General features: G+C 37.7%; 1 long non-coding RNA gene across 1 annotated transcript in view; it reads right to left on the bottom strand.

The window, feature by feature from the left end:
* The window catches only part of LOC142084159 (uncharacterized), a 145,874-nt gene extending 141,442 nt beyond the window's left edge, over positions 1–4,432 (bottom strand). Inside the window, exon 1 of the long non-coding RNA XR_012674266.1 lies at positions 4,074–4,432. This is a non-coding gene — a long non-coding RNA (uncharacterized LOC142084159). The remainder of the gene's footprint in view (positions 1–4,073) is intronic.
* Between the last annotated feature and the right edge of the window lie 5,393 nt (positions 4,433–9,825).

Here is a 9,825-nt window from a genome sequence, read left to right on the forward strand (position 1 = left end):
ATATGTCTGTGGCAGGTAGCAGCTTGGAGAACCTGCACCAGCCAGGCTCTGCGTTTATTTCCATAGGGAGTTCTCTCCCACTATATTCTAATTATGCCTAAATATTTATAGCACAGCTTCCATTTTTAAAATAGTTCACAAGCCTAATATACCATAGAGCGGATTCTCTTCACCTACCCCAGGCAGGCCGCACAGCAGTTTGACTGCTCTCAACGCTACCACAATCTACATTTTCAGGATTGCTGTAAAGGAAAAAAATGTGTCCACTTAACACTTCAGGGAGAATTTAGATAGATACATACTATGCTATAACTGCATATTATGGAGTGATATTCAGACTCTAGGATTAAATACTACCAAGGGTGTAAAAACTATCAAACGGATCTTAAATGTCCATCAGCTTATGCAGTATTGATTTTACATCTTACTAACAGTAGCTTTTACAGACTAGCATTCTTCACCAGCATTACTATAAGATTTTCTTTAAAATTTTCTTTACTTAAAGAAATTGTCAGTTTTTATAAGACATTTAATTGGAAAAGGTTGAGCTTTTTCCAGTCAGGAATGAACACTGTGATTTAAAACAGAAGAGGCTCCACAATATTTAGTAGCCCAAGGTACCTACGTGGGATAGGCAAGTCCCTATTTCAAAACTTTGAAATTTTTTGAAACCACATTGCCTGATTTCAGGAAAGTTCTCTTTATAACATGACAAGTGAGAGATGTTTATTACCAGTGCCTATATGCTGCGTGGTTCAGGTTTAACAGTGGTGTGCACCACATGCAACACTTTTTCAGGGTTTCCTAGATGCTACACAGGCTGGTTTGGAGAAGAGCTGAGATAATTTTGGGGTGGTATGGCTGAAGGTTTTTCCCTCTATTTACTTTAGACATATTGGAATTGTAAGGCAAATGTCTGAAGTAAAAGCTTACAAGGGGAGGGAGGCCAGACACATTCAACATATGCAAGAAAAAGGGCTTTCTGCAGCTGATCTTTCTTCCGTACTTGGCTGGTCACATGCAGAAGATCTCACGCCAGAGTTGCAAGCAAGACCTAAACATTCAGATTTCCAAAGTTCAAGCAGATTATCATACATTGAGTAACTCAGATCCCTTGGCAGCAGAACATCAAAACACGCCAAACCACAAGAGGACCAAGAGTCTGGTCTGACAAAAAGTTATTCTTTAGATGTATAATGCTCTGTCAGTACCACATAACGTAACTCTATGCAGACACCCAAACTAACCTAAGCATGCCAGCCAGTAAAGTAACAGACCTGCCTTAATGTACTCCTCCGTCCAAGTTCATTAATCCTTTTGAGAAGCACCTTGCCAAAACAGCAAAGCAAGTATAGGCATCTCTGCATGACACTACATTATGTCCCAAAGATTTAGATCAGTAGGCGGCTTTGGCAGATTTCAGGAAAAAAAAAAAGCCTTTGACTTTTGTGACTAATTACTAATTGCCTGCCCACTGCGTCAAATCACAATCACACGCTATATGAGAAGTCAGTTAATATAATGATCTTTTTTTTTTTTTTTTTAATTGAGAAATACTGTTTTGGTAATTAAGTAAAAGTGCACATGTGGCATCTTCAAGGAATTTTTATTGTGCTTGAGAAAGATGCCAGACTAATACAGCCATGGAAATTGAACCACTCCATTAAAGAGACAAGTACAGCATGGGTAGTAGCAGTGCAAGCTGCCTCCACAGCTCTGACAGCCAAATTACATTAATCACGGCCACGAGGGGACACATTTAAGCATAAGGGTAGCACTGCACATCTACACCCATACAAAACTTGGCCTTACTGAATGATTGTCAGGGAGTGCCAGCTGCATGATGTGGACAGCTGCCCACACGTCACCAGCCAGACCCGTCAGTTTATTGAATACGAAGAGCCAAACAGCTGTCAGATAATAACAAATTTTCTTCATAATAACCAGAGAAAAAAAGATTCTTTATGCCATTACTAATCTTGTGAGCCACCCTTTTGTTTCATTATTTTAACAGACACCCCTAAGAGATATCCTGGCCTCCAGTTTCATTGTTTCTTGATTTCAGTCATGATACACGTGTGGAAAGCAGCATGTTATTGAATCATGCATAGCCCTAACCTTTCCAGCTCTATTTTGCTGCTGGGAATGTTTAAAAGACATTACTCCATTTGAATATTGCTACTGCCCGATTTATATTTTTCTTAATTTCTATGCTAAGAAAAAGGAAATCATCATCAATATTGCATGACTTCCTGCTATCTCAACATGCACGGAATACAAGACCTTTTGAAGTGGACAGCAATAATATGAAAACAGAGAGAGAAAAAAAATACTAGATTCTTTGTCATACTAGCTCATTTTTTGTACAACAGGTATTCCTCTGATGGTTCCTTTCTGAGGTTTTTAAACAGGGGTTTTAAGACCCTCACTGGAAGCCATGAAATATCGCAGAAGCAGATTCAGAAGTGGAAGTTGAAGGGAGAGACAGTTACACCACCGCACCAGTCTCAGTCTCTCTCACACAGGCACACAGACAAAACTCTGCTGAGAGTTACACCCTGAAAAACGTTCTGATGCTCATCAGCAAGAAGTGGCCTGAACATGGTGGGGGGAGAGGGACAACATGGAATGGCTGCAGTATTTGCATCACTGTCCAAAGAGCTAGGTTCAATTCCCACCTGCGTGACCTTGGGCAAGACATTTCTATGATTATTTCCCTCATTTGTGTGGAAACATAGCAAAACATAAATGTCCTCACTATCAGTTAATGCTTTTTTTGTCTAGAGCTTGTTTGCCCTACTATTACACAAAGTTCACCACAACCTTAGGGTAGGTTCACCAGGTAGCACAAAAGTAAATAATAGTAACTACCCAATGGACAACATGCCTGGGCTAGGCCTGACACGCACTCAAAGGCTCTTCTTTAAGCTAAAATCAGGCACCACTGCACAAGCATCAATGTAACCAGCTTGAGTCGCTGGTCAGAAAGGAAGACAATGCAGGTAGAGGAGCAGTCTAGAAATTATTGCAAAACCTTTGTTCAGGCTGCAATGTTTTGGGGTTTTTGTAGCGCCTGCAAAGTGCCAGATACTTCAAAAAAGATTAAAAGAAGGACACGTAAGGCAGTAAAGCTGACTGTTTTTAAGACTCATGCTTACTAAAAGTGACAAACAGTGGAAAAGTCAATTGCTCAACACAGAAGAGAGGTGTAACAGCTATAATCTAGGGGTAGGTCAGAAGAGCCCTGATTGCTGTTTTTTAAACCTGGGGGAGAACAAACGATATTAAGATAAGGAATGTTCCTTGAGAAGGTTAACAAGAGGATGGAGCCAGGCTCTTTACAGTGATAATTGATGGGAGACAATGGGTATAAGTTAAAAAAAAAACAAAAAAGAGGTTCAAACTGTGTATAAAGAAAGTTTTTTGTCATGAAGACAGCCAGGCTGTGGAACAGGTTGCCCAGAGACATTTTGCCATCACCATCCTTGGAGATTTTTAAGACCAGACCAGATAAAGCTCTGAGCAACCTGGTTTGATCTCATAGCTGACCCTGTGTTGAGCAGCAGGTTGAACTAGAGACTTTCCGAGGTCCCTTTCAACGTGATTTATCCTATGATCCACCAAAAATAACCCAGAGATATTTATAGAAAAACATTCCATGCATAGGAAAGATCGATGAATAATTCAGTCAACGGGGAGAAGGCGTGTATAAAAGGGAGAGGAGGGCTTTACATGTAACTCTTTCAGATGCATATGGAGACACATTAACTTTGCTTTTGCAATGTATAAAGGTTTCTATTTGGAGAAGAAATGCCACCATATTTGTGAATAAAAAAATAAAATGACAATACTCTCATCAAAATTGTCCTAGTACAATAACCTCCTTACAAAGTAGATATATTCATTTATGATGAATATATCACCAAAACCATTTTTATTTCTTTCTCAAGAGAGCAACATTTATTTATTTAAATTATTTATTTCAGGGTGTTGTCGTTTAACCTGGCAGACAGCCAAACATCACGCAGCCCAGTGGGACAGGGAGAGAATCGGAAGGGTAAGAGTGAGAAAACTCATGGGTTGAGATAAAGACAGTTTAATAGAACAGAAAAGGAAGGGAAAATAATAATTAATAATAATAATAATAACGATAGAATATACAAAATGAGTGATGCACAATGCAATTGCTCACCACCCGCGCTGACCAATAAACAAGCAGCGATCGCTACTTCCTGGAACATGCCTACCATTCATATACTGAGCATGACATCACATGGTATGGAATACCCCATTGGCCAGCTGGGCCAGCTGTCCCGGCTATGCTCCCTCCCAGTCTCTTGTGCGCTTGGCAGAGCATAGAAGCTGAAAGTCCTTGAGTAGCAGGGTACTTAGCAACAACTGAAAACATCAGTGTGTTATCAACATTCTTCTCATACTAAATCCAAATCACAGTACTAGGAAGAAATTTAACTCTATCCCAGCCGAAACCAGGACTCAGGGAAAATTAACAAGTTTCAAGACTAAACTAAGTGAACAATAGAAGTCTTCACCCTATGTCAGCAAGGAGTAAAAACTAGGAAAATTCTGTCCTTTTGACTCCTCAAAAATTTAGTAGCTATTCTCTGTCCTTGCAATATTCACCAGCTCTTGTCTTCACTTTCTCTTACTCCTTTCACCTCTCTCAGTGGGTAAAAGGCAAATTGCACATTGTTGTCCTGTGATTCATCCTGAATGCAAAAATACCCTTTTAGTATGACATGTGGTGTTAATCACCATCTTCCTCTCACTTGATGTCAGAGTTGGAATTTTCTAGCATCTTCACTGGATGGCCATGTGTACATCATTTCCCATTTCTTCATTGCATCCAAGTATGGGTAGCAACTGCAACTAAACTAACCTATTTCAAGAGGTTGTTTTTTTTTTTACATACTCAGAATCTGCCTCATTTTTAGTCAGTGTTAGATATTAGAGAGATTAAACTACTCTCAACCTCAATAGATATAAATCAATGCATCTTTTAATATAGGGTTCTTTTGTTTGGTTTTCTTTTCATGTCACTGTATTCCTCTCAGCTATTTATTTATATGAGGGGAAAGCCAAGTACATTTTTTCACCCCCTGCCAATAAGATGATTGTTCTTTGGCTCAAGCTGTTCAATATATTCCAGACTAGAGCAGGGAAGTTATTTGTCCTCAACAGTTTGGCAGTGTTCTGCTATGTTAAACAGATGCTGTGTTTTACACCCCATTCGTAACTACTTATCACTGGTGGACTTAAAGATATTTGTCCATTAGCTCTTCTTGGTTCCCAGAGGTCAAGATGCACATTAAAATATCTCATTTTTTCCTCCACTGTGTTTATGCTGTGTGCTAATTCTATTCGAAAACTTTGTTTAGCTCAAGTTGTAGCATTAGGATTTGCATGTGGTTCTTGGAGTAGGTCCTTCTGAGCTCCTAAGGTTTCACAGATAATACCACTACTAAATTCCTTGTACCGTAAGTATCAGTTCTCAGCAGGAAGCAAACTCAATGAGAGCTATGAATACTGCAAACAAGTAACAGGAATATATAATGAATTTGTAAAGAAATTCTCACTGTCACTAAGGTGTTTAGTTCTTGGAGAACTATCTATGAAATGAACAGTTCAAAATTTCCCCTTTTAATTCTACAGCTAATATATATCAGCCTCTCTGTAGCACCAAGGGTAAATACAAAATCTATTATGATTCATAAATATTTTCCCAAAATAAACCCCAAAGTCTAGAAGTATGTGCTGTTAGATATTACCTATGTGCCACTCATTCACTCATTCTTCAATTACGCAACTTATCAACAACATAGTTCACTGCACCCTCTACACCTACACCATGCATTTTAATCAATTTACACACAGTTCACTCAAATAATAAATAAAATAGATACCCCATAGTAGAACATTTCAGCCTAGAAAGTGATCGTTATACTCAACACAGGACAATATCAACATGTAAAAGGTATGCATTAACACTAACGCACACCTACTGCAGTAAAATATCTAGCATTTCACACTATGAGAAAGGATGGTTTCATTATCAGGGTTAGGTTAAAATCCCAGTTGATATAAAGTTATCTCCTATAGAGAAGCTTACATGGGAAGTTTAGAGTGTGGATATTGTTGATAATGAAGGAGCAGAGCAAAAAGATAATATGAAGGAGACTGGGGAGCACACAGTAGGAAACACCAAGGCACTAATAAAAGATGGCATAACAACAGACACAAGAAAGAGAATAAAAATATAAGCATTATTTGAACAGCAAAGAAATGCATACTTATTAAAAGATTCACTAACTTCTAATGAAATAGCTCTACTTAAATGGTAAGTGTGATTCTGCAGAGAATCCTTTCCAAACATCTAGTGGTAATTTCTTATAGTACAATCTCTAGTAATAAATCTTTTGATCTTAGCAACAAAAGAATCAAAATGAAAGAGTAGTCTCAGAAAAACATGGGTTTTTTCCACGCTTTCACACTAAATCTGCTCAGCAAAATAAAACACAGAAGGTCAATGTACAGAGGAAAGAATAATTTAGGTCAAAACATTTATTTATAATATCCAATGAAAATCCATCATCACAAATAACAGAAAAATATTCCCTGTTCTGGAAATGTAATTGCATGCAATGGCACCCAGATAAAAGTTATAGTAGGAACCTAGATAATAATCAAGCAGATAAAGAACTGATGATGAATGAAACAAAATTTAACAGACAAGTAGCTAGTCACTTCAGTATTGAACAACATATTTAATGAAATAAAATGGTTGCCAGCAATATTTTTTGTTTTGAAACTGAAGTATAATTCGTGCATTGAGGCGACTGTATCACAAGAAACTGCCAAATTTGTGTGCATCTGTGCGTGTGTGAGATTGATTGATTTAGTAGATAGTATGGAAAAAATACATAACACTAATGTTGTCCACACCTATATGAACTGGCACTTTGCAAGAGGAAAAGTAGGCCAAAAGGGCAGGGCAGAATACAAGAATATTGGCATTGACATAACCTTGGCTCATCTATTTTATGTACAAACAAGCACGTCTGCTCTGACAGCAGTTTTACAAGCATTAAATTAGGAAGAAAAAGAAAAAAAATATATCTCCAATCATTTTTTGGAACCAGTAGAAGGTAGAGAATATCTAAGACTAAGATTGCACCATCTGGCTTAGAGGAACATGGTATGATCAAGGGGTGATTTTACAGGAGTCTATAAAACCATGAGCAACAGGCACAATAAAGTCATTAGTGCTATTCTCTATGTGAAAATACAAGTAGAGTAGGGTTACAAGTAGGCAGCGGGTTAAAAACAAACAAAAAGAGGTATTTCATTTAACATATCTAGACCCTGAAATTCACTGATACAGGATGTGGCAATTAAGAGGGAAAGGGATTTTGAATTGGCTGACCGCACTTTGAACACCTGTCACCCCCTCCATCCTGGTCTTAGTGAACAAGTAGAAAAAATTATTTGTAAAAAGAGATGCAAAACCCCTGTTACTGTTACAGAAATAATTTATTTTTGAGGTCCCATCCACTATTTTATTGTTCAGCTGTGTGTCACGTAAGATGGAGAAATATGGATAACATCCTATCATTTCCCTTTTGTGTTCACAAAGTAGGAAAAACAGCTTAAAGGTCTGATTCAGCTTGCTTTGCATACCACCTGCTGCTTGTCCTTGTGGACAACCAGAAAGAGGTATGGCATCATTAAACAAACCCACCCAAAGAGCATTAGAGGAAAAAAAATTTACACTCACCTACCAGCAGACATGACTGCAGCATACAGAAGCTTTTCATTTGCAACTTTGTGTAACAGAAATATGATAATACTATCTTGTGGCCACCCTCCTTGTCAATGGCCCTGTGAGCAGCTGTATATAACAGACAACAAGCAATGACAAAGAACAAAGAAAATGTACATGGCCAGCCTGAGAAAAGACCATGGAGAGAACACACACCACCTATAATCTCTTTTTTTTATTTCCACTTTAAAAAGGAAAAATACAGATTCCCCTTCTAAACTTTTTTTTAAATTATTATTATTAGTGATAGAACTGATCTGTAAAGCCTAGAATATTTCAGGTATGTTAGCAGGAAGGGTTTTATCTTAGGCAATGCCTAATAGTAAAGGCAACATCTTTGTGCAGATACTAAACTGTCATTGAAAAGAACGGAACATACAGATGAAGATGCACAAGTAATCCTTTGCTAGACAGGTGTTACGCCCAGCTTTTCTACAAAGGTTCCAGTATTGACTAGTGAAGAATAATTTGATGCCAGGCCACTGCCGGATTTTCATTACTGCTATTTTAATGTCTTTCCATGGAAGCGTGATCTCCTATTTTATAGCTGTCAAATATGTTATGAAAATAAGTAAAAATCTTGTTCACACATGTTGAGCTCTACATTTCAGTGTAGGCAGTGTGCTCCAACAAGATGTACTTGACAAGGAATTATTTCCTTTATGTTTTCAGGGGTTTCATTCCTATAACACTTCATTAAAAATGCATCTGCATACTGTTAATTGTAGGTGGAAAAAATATGTAGAGAAGATACATTTACAGATAAGTAGTAAATTTATATTTTTAAGTCCAAAACCAAAGGGTCTACAACAGATTTTGTATCCCCAAGGCTTCACATCTGCATATTTGCTTTTCCAAAAAGTACCAACAGATGTTATTTATGATATCAGAAAAGGCTGCATGAGTCCAGGACTCTAAAACTTGCAGTAGCACTTGAATCTAGTCACGATTAAATTCAGCAAAATGAATCATGCACCGTGTTTCCAGCAATGCATGCTATCCCAAAAAGCTAACCTACAAAAGATTTATACTTTTATTCAGTTCCCTGATTTACCTGCCTCTGCCTGGAGCTATATATACCATACTGCACTGTCGTCCCATGACACTTTCAACATATCTAGGGTAAAATTGCCTTGGCATTAAGTAAGAAGCAGAAAACCAATTTCCATACTCAAGGAAGTTGTAATTTGAGAAGATAATGAATCAATAATACAGTGTCTCATGGTTATCAAAGTCCCTGAACAATTTCACAAGTGTAGGTCAAGAGCCTCGGATCAGACAGTGCCCTGGTTAGACTGCAGTTTGGTTACTTCCGACTTTCTTCTTACCCAGTTTTGTCTAAATTGGATACTTCCCCGAGTAAAGCCACATTTGTTTTTTAAGCTGTCCTTGATCTCTCTTTTCTGCCAATTGCTTCCTAACCTATGTCAAGCCCTGTAATTTCCCACCAGTACTTACATCGCCCGGTGCTCCACCACAAACAGCAATATTGGGAATGCTGACCTATGAAGAACACCATATGGCTGCAGATGTTCTTAAGTACCATCTTGTCTAACCCACCTCACAGTAAGTCCAGTAGCCATGGTAATTAAAAGCTGGATACCATCCAGACGCTAGTGTATAGCACACTCCCAAAATTCTCCAATATGTAGAGATACTCTAATTTCATTAATAAATAATTTTAGGAAAATAGATTTAATGAGAGTTACAGCACCAGACACAAATATAAACTAGGACGTGTGTTTATAGAAAGAAGTAACGACGGGCCATCCCCACATACACACCTTGTTGGTCTAATTAATATTTAGATATTCTCTAACTAAATATAGTGCATCAGAATAATCAGAATATTCATGAAGGTGCATTTATTTTCACTCATCTTTTACTCATTGAATTCCAAGTTTTTTCTGTAACATTGCCAATAAGAATGCTTAAAAAAAATTATAACCACAAGTACGAACATTTATGCTTCATTGCACAAACATTTG

Source organism: Calonectris borealis, chromosome 7 (assembly GCF_964195595.1).
Source record: "Calonectris borealis chromosome 7, bCalBor7.hap1.2, whole genome shotgun sequence".
NCBI lineage: Eukaryota > Metazoa > Chordata > Aves > Procellariiformes > Procellariidae > Calonectris > Calonectris borealis.